Source organism: Ctenocephalides felis, unplaced genomic scaffold, assembly GCF_003426905.1.
Source record: "Ctenocephalides felis isolate EL2017-DRISC unplaced genomic scaffold, ASM342690v1 CF-g0.4_SCAFFOLD_00845, whole genome shotgun sequence".
NCBI classification, from domain to species: domain Eukaryota; kingdom Metazoa; phylum Arthropoda; class Insecta; order Siphonaptera; family Pulicidae; genus Ctenocephalides; species Ctenocephalides felis.
The window spans coordinates 71,547,021-71,559,561 of NW_020536999.1; the positions used below are offsets into that span (position 1 = coordinate 71,547,021).

Consider the following 12,541-nt stretch of genomic DNA (forward strand, 5'->3'; position numbering starts at 1 on the left):
CTAAGAGTTTGGAAAGTATTGGCAATAAACTAATTGGTCTGTAGGAGGACACAATGCACAAGTCTTTCCCTGGTTTTGGTATCATTATAATTTGTGCTGCTTTGAAGCAGCGCGGCCAGTATCCTGTTCTGATGATGGCGTTGAATATGAATGTTAGAAGCAAAGTTGTTTTACCTGGTAATTCTTTCATAATTCTCCCAGTAATTAAGTCATATCCTGCTGACTTTTTAGGGTTGAGTATTTGGATTTGATGATGAACTTCTTTTGGTTTGATGCGTTTTATTGGTTGCAAAGGTCCTATTTGTCCTAATGTATTTTCAATGTCTTGATTAGGAGTATTATCAAATGGCTGGAATACGCATTCAAGATATTTTGCAAAAAGTTGGGCTTTCTCTGCATCGCTTTTGGCCCATGGATCATCTATACTCTTTCTAATTGGCGACGCGGGTATTTTAGGTTTCTTTGAGTTTCTAATAGGCTTCCATATTGATTGATCTGTTCTTGATAGTTGTTTTATATATGTTTCAAATTCCTCATCTCTGATTTTGTTTAATTTATATTTAAGCTCTCTGCATAATTTGTTATATTTGTTTTTATCTTCAGGTCTATGATAACGCTGCCATATTGCTCTAGCATGTCTTTTACTTTGTATTAGGACTTTGACTTCAAGCGATACCTCAGATTTTACATTTATTTGTGGTATATCTGGAGTAGCTTTTTGTGCTGATGTTTGGATATTCTTTATTAATGTTTCTGCTGCTGCCTCGATTTCGGCTTCATCCTTGAGTGAAACTTTAAGGTTTGTTTTTTCAATTAGGTCAACTCGAAATTTATCCCAATTTGTATACTTGTTATGTAGTTGAATATGTTTACTTTTGGGAATAGTTGAGACACCAACAGTTAACACAATAGGGGAGTGATCCGATGATAAGTCGTAGTATGATTTGATATCTGTAAATTTGTCATTAATTTGATTGTATATGAAAAAGTCTAAAAGATCTGGTATTTTATGGGGATCACTTGGCCAATATGTAGGAGATCCGGATGATAAAATGCCAAAGTTGTTGCTATCTATTGCTTTCAAAAGTTCATTACCTTTTGCTGTAGTAAGTCTTGAGCCCCATCTAGTATGCTTGCAATTATAATCACCACCGACTATAAATCTTTTACCCAATATCTTAAAGAACTCTTCAAATTCATTCTGTTTTATAATATATCGTGGAGGGCAATAAACCGCTGACAGTGTTAAATCATATGACTTCAATTTTACTTTTATTATTGTGGCTTGAAGATAATTGAATTGAAAATTTGGAAGAGCATAATGTTCTAATGAATCCTTAATTATAATGGCCGAACCTCCGCGTGCCGTATTATCAGGGTAATTACATTGGTACGTTGTATAGTTTGGTATTTTGAAGTATGAAAAATTTGTAAAATGTGTTTCACTAATTAATATTACATCGATGTGGTTGAGTTTCAGAAATGTTATGAGTTCTAGTTTATGTTGTGTTAGACCATTAGCGTTCCAAAGTGCGATTTTAATAAACTTTGCCATTAGTGATTTCGTTTATTTATCACTGTTGTAAGCATGTTTAGTATCATTACATTTTGTTGCATTAGCTGGTTGAACATGTTTTTAAACTCAATTAAAAACTGCGTGAGATTAGTCATTATGTTTGATTCCGTATTATTACCATCATTGTTCACTACCTGAGCAAAAGTTCTATTTCGGTTTTGATTTGAGTACAAGTTATTATATTTATTCGGATTAGTTGTGGATTGCTTATTGTTATTTATAGGCTGGCCAGGATCTGGTCTAGGTGCAGTAGATTGTATTGGAAATCGTCTGTTATATAAATGTTTGTACGTTGAACAACCACGATAATTTGCAGCATGGGGTTGTTCACAGTTGTGGCAGAAATATGGAATATTATCTGGTTTTTTGCAATCTGCTGTTTTGTGGTAGTCACCGCATCTTGAGCACACATATGGTCTAAAGCAATAACCTTTTGTGTGTCCGTACAATTGACATCTTTTACATTGAACGATAGTTTCGTTATTTTTTGGAGGTTCGATTCTAATTATGTTATTTATTATTTTTGTCACATTATACACATCTTTATTATTCTTGGCCGGCTCTAAATCTAAATAGAATAAATTTAGAGGTTTGTTTGTATTACGGTCACGTATGTTAGTAATACTTCTAACTTTATGCCCTAAAGTTTCAAATGCAGTCTTGATGTCATTAACTTCTGTCGTAAAATGAAGATATCTAATTACCACTCTATATGCTCTTTCCTCTTTTAGCTGATACGTGTGATGGACTACTTTTGTATCCCTTAAATATTTTGATAGTTTTCGAAAGATATCCGAATTTGAGCATAAAATTTTAACTACATTATTGGCTAATGTACGATAGAAATAATCATTCGTAGTGACTATGTTGTTAATTTCTGTAAACATATCTTTTAGATCTTTAATATAGTAGATAAATATAGGTGGTGGACGTTGAACGGATGTTTGTGAAATATTGATTGTATTCGTATTATTTTGCTCTTGATTTGTTGTGTTTAAATGTTCGAATCTATTTTGAACAATAATTCCATTCGTGTCTGGAAACGAAGACAATTTTCGTCTCTTGCTACATGGCACTTCTTGCCAGGAGTGTTGTGTATTTATTTCACTAGTATCTTCCATTTCTTGAGATTGAAGTTCACATGCATGTTGTTCTGTTGCTGTCGAACTTTGTAAAAGTTGACTTTTCTTGTTGAAATTACTGTCAGTTATCGATGTATCTGGCATCACATTCATCGTTTTTCCTATTTGTGGGACTTCATTATTCATATCCCCGAAGGGAAAGAATACTTTTTTTTTTCTTTTGCGAATGTTGCGTCCGTGCACTATTTTCACTAACTTTTTTTTTTTAACTTCCCGTAGGGTAAGTTATAGTAATCGTCCAAAAATCGAAATCAAAAATTTTTACATTTCTCGACGTTTTGAAGGTTTCTGAACATTTTGGCATACTTCAGAAAAAATGGATGTGTGTGTGTGTGTGTGTGTGTGTGTTTTGTATGTCCGCGTTTTTTCGTCCACGTTTTCGGGCGCACGGATCAACCGATTTCAATGGTTTAAAAAACATTCGATTCCTATCGATAGGGAGATGTGCTGATTAGTTTTTGGCAAAGGCAGGTCCAGCCGTTACGGAGATATGAAGCAAAGAGTGCAGAAAATAGAAAGCGAGTTTTTGAGAGAACGGATCAACCGATTTGAATGGTTTAAAAAACATTCGATTCCTATTGATAGGGAGATGTGCTGATTAGTTTTTGGCAAAGGTAGGCCCAGCGGTTTCGGAGATACAGAGCGAAATGTTAAAAAAATGGCAGTTTTTGAGAGAACTAAGCGTCCGATTTAAATGATTCAAAGAACTTTTTGCTTGTTTCAACAAAATAATTGATTTTGGAAAAAAAAATTTCTGTTTCGAATTTTTTTTTCAAAAAAATTTTTTTGTAATTTTGGATTAAAAATTCAAAAAATCACCCAGGCTAAGCACAGTCTAAGCGCCACTCTGGTACAAATGTTTACGCAAGTGCGTTTAGACTGTTTATGTACTGGAGCACTTTTCCAATTTTGTGAAAATCATTGAAAAATGTGAAAATGCCGCTAAGCTAAGCACAGTATAAGTGAAAAACTCGCACAGAATTATTTGCAAATGCGTTTAGACTGTGACTATGCGGGAGCACTTTTTCAATTTTGTGTAAATTTGGCAACTATTTTTTTTTTTTGAAATTTGATTCGAAATGAAATGACGATTGTTAATGTTCTGGAGATGATAAATTGATTTATTTATAATTAACCTTGGAGAAAATTGATGTATGTGTGTGTGTGTGCGTACAAGATGAACACTTATCAAATTTTCATGAAAATAGGTCTAGCGGTTTCGGAGATCTAGTAAAAAAAACTAAAAAAAATACCATTTGGCGGTCAACAATAATCATTAGACATTAGACATATGCACATCAAATTATCAGATATTTTATAGAGATTTTAACAATAAGTATAAATTTTGTTTACATTCCTATAGGTTCCGTACCAATGTTTATCCGTTAGACGGCGACGAGGCGCTTACGCGCTTCGATATTTAGTCTCTATGCATTTAAAGCAGTAGAATTGCTTTGAAAAAAAGTTCAAAATTTCCAAAATATTTAGAAATAAATTTTTCAACAAAAAGCCTTTTTTTGTCAAAAATTTATAGTTTCTCAAAAATCTATTTTTTCAGAGTAATTTTTTTTCAAAAATGTTAATCTTATTAAAAAAAAATAATTTTTGGTACGGGAAGTTCCAGCAATTTGCCTTAAGGCACGATGCCATGCGCCCCACTAGTTTATTTTTTTTTTTGTATGAAAGAACACACAAGATCATATAGCCGATCACTTGCTAATAATAAAATTTTTGTATATTTTAACTACTGATTATGGATTATACACATCTACAAAATATAATTTTTATAGATTTCAACTACTGATTATGGATTATACACATACTACAAAATATAGACTCGAGAGCTCTCGCAAAACACGTCCGTTCGCGTCGAGGGTTCGACGTGAAGTGTTAAATGAACTATGACGTGATGATGTATGCCGCGTACTACGTCAGGACGCGTGCAGACATTTGGCTAGGTGTTTGGTAGATCGGAAGGCCATTTCTTGCTCAATCTTCTTAGCGGTCTGTGAATCGCTTGAATAGTAGGATTTGTATGCTGGATTAATTTATTATTGAAAGATGAACTTCTAATCTTGATCATATCGTTGACAGTTGAGATTTTCAAATCCTTATGTAGGCAAACGTTCGAAATATATCAAGGCGCATTAGTAAGGATCCGCAGAATTTTGTTCTGGCACCTTTGAATGATGTTTATGTTAGTTTTGCAAGAGCAATCCCATAGTTCGATTCCATAAGTCCAAATGGGCACTATGATAGTTTTGTACAGAAGTACCTTGTTATCGAGAAAGATTTCAGATTTCCTCCCAAAAAGCCAGTAAAAATCGTTTATTTTCTGTTGGATTTGTTTCTTTTTATACTCAATGTGTGTTCTCCATGTCAATTTCGAATCTATGCGCATGCCTAAACATTTGACAGAATTGCATAGTGGAATTATTGAACTGTTTATGATGATAGGTGGACTGTTGTGATGTTTTAGAGCAGTGGTCGGGGAACCCCCAAATGGGGTAAAAGTGAAATTTTTGGGGGTAAAGTATATATTTGCAAAGCATTAAATCAGCTTCAGTAAAACCTACTATCGGAAAGAATTTCTGCATTAGCAGAAAATGTGAAGGAATAAGTAGTTTTCGCACTAAAACAAGTTAAATATCTTGCTTGGTTTAAATCAGCTTCAGTAAAACCTACTACCGAAATGAATCTCTGCATTAGCAAAAACTGTGAAGTTTTTGCTATTCAGCTTGAGACAACGGATTTCAGTAGTAATTCACAACTGGTATATGTTTGCTATAAAGGTGCAGATAATTTTGAAAAGAAATTGCTGTTTTGTTTTCTTCTCGAGTTCAGATGTCGTGAAATTGATATTTATAATAAAGTAAACGAATACTTCAAAGCGCAAAGATTAAAATGGGGAAATTGCAGTTTGGTGTCTTTGGATTAAGCTCCATCTATGATGGGTCATATTTATGGTTTTTCAGCTTTTGTAAGGGAAAATAACCCACACTCATCATGTTATCAAGATTATAAATTTCATCAAGGGACATGCACTAAATACGCGGCTATTTTGTGAATTATGTCAGGATGGTGAAGCTGAGACTTACCTTCTTTATTATACAGAAGTAAGGTGGCTCTATCGCGGAAATATTTTAAATTGAGTATGGACTCTTAAAAATGAAGCTGAAATCTCTATGGTTTCTCAAAAAAATATTCTTGCTGAAAATTTTAAAAACTCTTCCTGAGTTGCATATCTCGCATATTTAGCAGACATGAAATTTTGAAGAAATTGTGCAACGCCAATTTGCAACGCCATACCTAAGAAAAAATGGATGTGTGTTTGTGTGTGTTTTGTGTGTCCGCATTTTTTCGTTCACGTTTTCGAGCGCACGGATGAACCGGTTTGAATGGTTTATTCAACATTCGGTTCCTATGTTTAAGGTGATATGCTGACTAGTATTTGGCAAAGGCAGGTCCAGCCGTTACGGAGATACGGAGTAAAGAGTGCAGAAAATAGAAATCGAATTTTTAAGAGAACGGAGTATCCCATATGAATGATCCAAAAAACATTCAATTTGTAATGATTGGGAGAAGTAGTGATTAGGTTTTGGCAAAGACATGTCCTGCCATTTCGAAGATACAGAGCTAAATGTACAAAAATGGCAGAGTTTGAGAGAACTAAGCATCCGATTTGAATGATTAAAAAAACTTGCTGTTTGTGTTGACAAAACAATTACTTTTGGGAAAGAAAAATATTTCAATTTTTTTTTTTTCAAAAAATTTTTCTTTGTATATCGAAAATAATTCAGATTTTAATTTTAATTCTGGCTAAATTTCTAAAGCTCACTTATATTCTTCGAATAAATAATTTTTTTAAATTTTGTAATTCAGCTTATATATATCTTATGAATATTATACAGTGTTACAGTATTTAGAATAATCTAATTGGAAACATTTAAAATTATTCGAAAATTTCGTCACGGTGCGGATTAGTAGGATTTTCATGAAAAATATATTTATTCATAATGAATATAGTTTTTACTTATTGTTTCCTTCAAACCATTTATTTCAGCCTTTTTCGTAATTTAGAAGTAACAAACAATGTTATGGCAGGTTATACAGAAATATGTTGCAAACAGATTCCAATTATAGGCTCTTTTAGTTAATTTTTTTGTGGGGTAATGAGAAGTTGCACAAAAACATTTTGGGGTAATGGTTCCAAAAGTTCCCCCACCACTGTTTTAGAGAAACAATTATATGTTGTGATTTTTCGATATTGATTTTGATATTAAATTTGAACATAAAGCTGTGTATGATATCGGTTACTAGCAATACATCACTAGATGGCGCAAAACAAGTTTTGTATAAGGTACGACACACAAGATTGTGTTAAAGGCACCGCATATGCTTCTTCTTAGAAATGATTCAAAATTAACGGGCTTGCATACATAATTATGACCATAGATAAACAAGTATAAATGTTATTATGACGATATTAAACTTGATTTGTAACAAATACCATTAATTACTCAAATTTATTTACATACACATATAACATTTGTTTCACGTAACACAACGCGTTGAGGGACTGACTTGATCAGGAGAAATTGATGATTGCGAAAATGCGAAAAACATTTTTTCATGCGCCCACGTTTTAGTGCGCACTTTGATGCCATGAAGACGGCATTGAATTAAGGCATTATACCAGATTCACTAGTAAAAGCGATTCTTACATCAGAGACTACTTGAAGCACTACCATCACATTTGCAAGAGAAGTTCTCATTTACTCACTGTTGTGATTTTAAAATCATCCCAGTAGATTTGCAATAATTCTTTTGAACTTACTCTCATTGTAGTAGATTTTTATCCATTTTCATAGGTATGTGCATGTACTCACTGTAGTATATTTGTACTCATTGTAGCAGATTTACATTAGTAGTAGTAAGCTTAGTTTCATTGTAATAAGTAATAAACTATTAAGATTGTAGTAGATTCGCATTCATTTGCGTAGTTTTACAATCATTATGATAGATTTACATTCTTGCAGTAAACACACACTCGCATCACAGTAGATTTACAGTCATTATAGTAGAATTGAACTCATACTTGTACATTCACAATCATTGTTGTAGTTTTGAACTCATTATAGTAGATTTACACTCACAAAACTTGTCCAACGCAAATTTGTACTCAATGTAGCAAACTTACATTCAATGTTGTAGGTGATGTATACTAATTATCGTAAATTTACATTCATCGTAAAGTAAACTTACACGCATTGGTAGTAGTTTACGCTCATTTACGTAGTTTTTTACTTACAATTAGTCGACTAAACCAGTTACGTAATCTTACGAATAAAAGATATTTACGAATGTATATATATATATATATATATATATATATATATATATATATATATATATATATATATATATAAATTCGTACGTTACGTTTTTGAGGCGGAAATAGAAACGTCTGTGTGCCTCTTAGGTTACGTAACATCTGTTACGTTATATTAACGTTTTAATTGCGTTTGTGGTTTACTCATTTACTATATATATATATATATATATATATATATATATATATATATATATATAGGTTTAGTGGACTAGAAAAATGTTGGTCAGATCCGTATCGTTGTTCGTATGTCCCAAAAAAAAAAAAATTGTTTGCCCCAGGAGACTGTGCTCCACCCTGTGCGGCGGAAACGTCGCCTGGATGAGCCGAGGTGTCCCCATAACGCTCGGTTTCTCGATTTTGAAAAATTCGTAGAACCAGACAGACAGACAGAAATAAAAATTTATTCAATATATACAGTGGAAAATACAGTGAATTACATGTGGGTTTGTCTACCCTCGGGTATTTTACCCAAAAGTTTATGGTTTTACAACATTGTCTATATATTTATATTTGTACAATATTTTATACATTATTACTCAAGGACAAAAAAAAGGAGAAAAGTTTTAGTCTCCTACAAAAAAATCCTTCATACAGTGTTTTATAACTGATGTATTTACTGCGGGTTCGATCAGGTAGTTTGGCATGGCATAATTCCCGTACCAGATCATTTCTGATGTGTACTGGCCTAACGCGCGGATGGTACTGTTATCGTGATCCCTACACTTTCGGTAAAAATTCTCAGTGAGCTTTTTGATGTGTTCTAGCATGGTCGGTATGTCCGTCTGTTCGTGTAAATATTTCGTTAAATAGTAGTGTCTCGTCAGTGGGTCTCTTGATTTGTCTAGTACCAGTCTCAGTGCTTTGTTCTGTGCTATTTGAACCAATAAAAGGAATTTAATTATTAATTGTACAGGTAGTACTGCACAGCGTGCGTCATGAGTTGTAAAAAAACATTCGTTTTCATAATGTTTTTTAATTTTCGTAAAATTGAAAATAAAAGTTCGAAATTATTAATGCGAGAAGCTATTTTAACTCGCATTTGGAATTTTGTTTTCGGAAATTTTCTCATTCATAACATATTTCATATAAGCGTACTCGTTGTATATAACATTTTCAGATACTTGATGAGTAGTTGCAATTTTATTATTGAATAATTGTGAAGATTCCGGAACACAAGGTGGAAATCTGGGACTGTCCCGTCCAATTAGGGAGGTATGGTCACCTTTATTTATAATAAAATAAATCTAAAGTGTAATCATTTATGTTCAACAAAAAATTCAGAGCCAAATTGAAGTAATAAAATAAAATAAAACAAACCCACATTTAATTCAATATCTTTTAAATCTATAAAAACATCTCTGCCCAATTCCTTATCTATGTTTCAGCCTTTAATACAAAAAAACGAAGTTGTAATACAACAGCAATAAAACAAAACTTTGTCGTCACATCAAATCAAAGGCAACATATGAGCATTTATGTATTTTATTATACACAAAATATAAATAAAGTATCTTACAAATAAGTAGAACATTAACAAGAGTTGGTAATAGTATAATCAAATAAAAACAAAAACTAGTGGAGTGTGTGGCATCGTGCCTTAAGGCAAATTGCTGGAACGTCCCGTACCGTAACGAAATGTACAAAGAATATTGAATGTTTTGAAATAGATTATTATAAATATTGTAACATTGTCTAATATTTATAAGAATTATATAAACTGAATTGCAAAGTTGAAATTATTTGTTTAAAGTATATTAGAACTTTAGTCAGAATTAATAATAAAATCTGAATTATTTTCGATATACAAAAAAAAATTGTTAAAAAAAATTGAAAAAAAAATTTGAAACAAAATTTTTTTTTCAAAATCAATTATTTTGTTAAAAACAAGCAGAAAGTTCATCATTTAAATCGGACGCTTAGTTCTCTCAAAAACTGCCATTTTTTGCAAATTTAGCTCTGTATCTCTGAAACCGCTGAACCTGCCTTTGCCGAAAACTAATAACCACTTCTCCCAACCATCACTAATTGAATGTTTTTTTTAGATCATTTAAATCGGATGCTCTGTTCTCTCAAATATTCGATTTCTATTTTCTGAACTCGTAGCTCTTTATTTCCATAACTACTGGACCTGTCTTTGCCAAAAACTAATCAGCACATCTCCCTATCAATAGGAACCGAATGTTTTTTGAACCATTCAAATCGGTTGATCCGTGCGCCCGAAAACGTGGACAAAAAATTGTATCCATACATACACGCACACACATCCATTTTTTCTGAGGTATGCCAAAATGTTCAAAAAAAAACCTGAAAACGTCGAGAACTGCAAAAATTATCATTTTCGATTTTTGGACGATTACATGTAAGTTAATTAAACGGGAAGTTTATTAAAATGAATTTCACATTATTATGAAAAATACAAAGCAAGCATTTTCAATATTCATTTTTATGAGTTCTCGAAAAGGTTTGTGAATTATTGCATGTAAAATACATTCGCAAGTGATAGAACTATGTTCATGAATAACACTTACATTAAACAGAATTAAATATTTTCTATTAAAAGTTTAATAAAAATTGCTTAAAATGCCTAAATAAGGAAAAATATGATCTTATATTTGAAATGTAACAAATGTAATATCACTATGATTCAATCAACACTACAAAATAGTTGTAGTGACACATGCTTACAGCAATAACAATATATTACATAAACATTTAAACAAAGATTTAAAAAGGTTGAAATTAATTGATTAATATTAAAATGACTATATACAAAATTTTAAATATCTCTAAAATCGAGGTAGCATTGAGTACCTCGGAGGTGTCTTCCAAACAGCACTAGATCTTCGATTTAATTTGTCTTTGCTAATTCCTGGGAATATAACTCTCAAATCCGGTGTGGTCGCTTTCACATTAAACAACAGATCTACTAATTTTGTTGACGTTCTTGCTTGATTTATAATTGCAGCTTGCCGTGCTTCAGCTGAAAAAATATAAATTTTTAATATGAAGATAAATATAATTACACTGTGGGAGTCGTAATGATTATGACAATATATTAAATTAGAAACTCCCAACAATAAAAAAAAATATAAATTTATTAACTGTAAAAATATTTCGATGTCAAAAATATACATGACATGTCCCATTGTTTTTTACAAATAAAAACCAGCCTGCTTGATATCGCCACACACTCCCTGCCCAGTGTTGATCTCACAGTTTAAAAAAAAAAAACACAGGGAAACACGTTATAAAAATGTGGTGGGAAAGCAGATTATAGCAGACCAGTGTTGTAATACTGGTTAATTACAAATTTCCATGTTTCGTCAGCAGATCCACCGTTTGTGGTGATTCGACCTGCCATCAACTCCATATTCTGCATAAGGTTCTGATTAAACTGCATAAGGTTCTGAAAAACATGTGGAAAATTTCCTGTACCTCGATGTCGGTGAACTTCTAAGATTCCGCCTCCATCTAATTGGTATTAGTTATATCAGAATTACTTAATGTTTAGAATGCATAATTTATGGGTACAGTTTCCATTTCTGCAAGCGTTGCATTCGTATCTGATGAGTTCCGATCAGAGAAAGAAGTTGGCTCTTTATCCAAATCAGGATCATTGGTTTCTTTGACATAAGAGTCCAGAATTGTGAAATCCAATAAATTATATCAAATTTTGTTTTGACTCGTCGTTGACACCGATAATGGGAGGTAGCATTATAAGACGATTTGTTGAGTTAACAGAGAAAGAGAGGTTGAATTGCATTCCAATGAAAAGTTCAGGCTCCAAATTATTTTTTCTGTCAGCAATAAACACTGAGGTCTGGGTATACCAAATGAGTAACCTCGGAAGTCTGATCCAGATAGTAAGTGCGTTAACTATGATGGATTGGACTGGACATACCTTATAGGTCGTCACTGAAGACCAGTGATTATGGTGCTGCGTCAAAATCAATTTTTCTTAAATCTTCGAAAAATAAAACTCCTTTATCTTCATCTCCATCGTCGTGAGTCACCAATGTGGGAGTCGTAATGATTATGACAATATATTAAATTAGAAACTCCCAACAATAAAAAAAAATATAAATTTATTAACTGTAAAAATATTTCGATATCAAAAATATACATGACATGTCCCATTGTTTTTTACAAATAAAAACCAGCCTGCTTGATATCGCCACAACACTAGCAAATCCGACGAACTCCGTTTCGCCACCAGATGGTTTCGTGAGAAAGATTAAGAAATTTGTTGTTTGTTTTATATTGAAAAGGAAAACTTTGATTTTATTACACAACAGTAACGAATTTAATTTGATTACAAATGTATTGTTTTTTAGTTGGACTTCTCGAAGTAAATGACAGTGAATCCGCAAATTATCTGTTTCATTAAAGTGCTCTTTGGTAAACCACATTTTTTTGTTTTTTTGGTCT

At 32.4% G+C, this 12,541-nt stretch overlaps 1 protein-coding gene across 1 annotated transcript in view; it reads right to left on the reverse strand.

Annotated features, from left to right (window-relative positions):
* LOC113363551 (acetyl-coenzyme A synthetase-like) overlaps positions 1-11,089 on the reverse strand; it is a 36,286-nt gene extending 25,197 nt beyond the window's left edge. Inside the window, exon 1 of the mRNA XM_026606043.1 lies at positions 10,925-11,089. The gene's annotated coding sequence lies outside the window, so the exon portion shown is untranslated. The remainder of the gene's footprint in view (positions 1-10,924) is intronic.
* Positions 11,090-12,541: the final 1,452 nt, after the last annotated feature.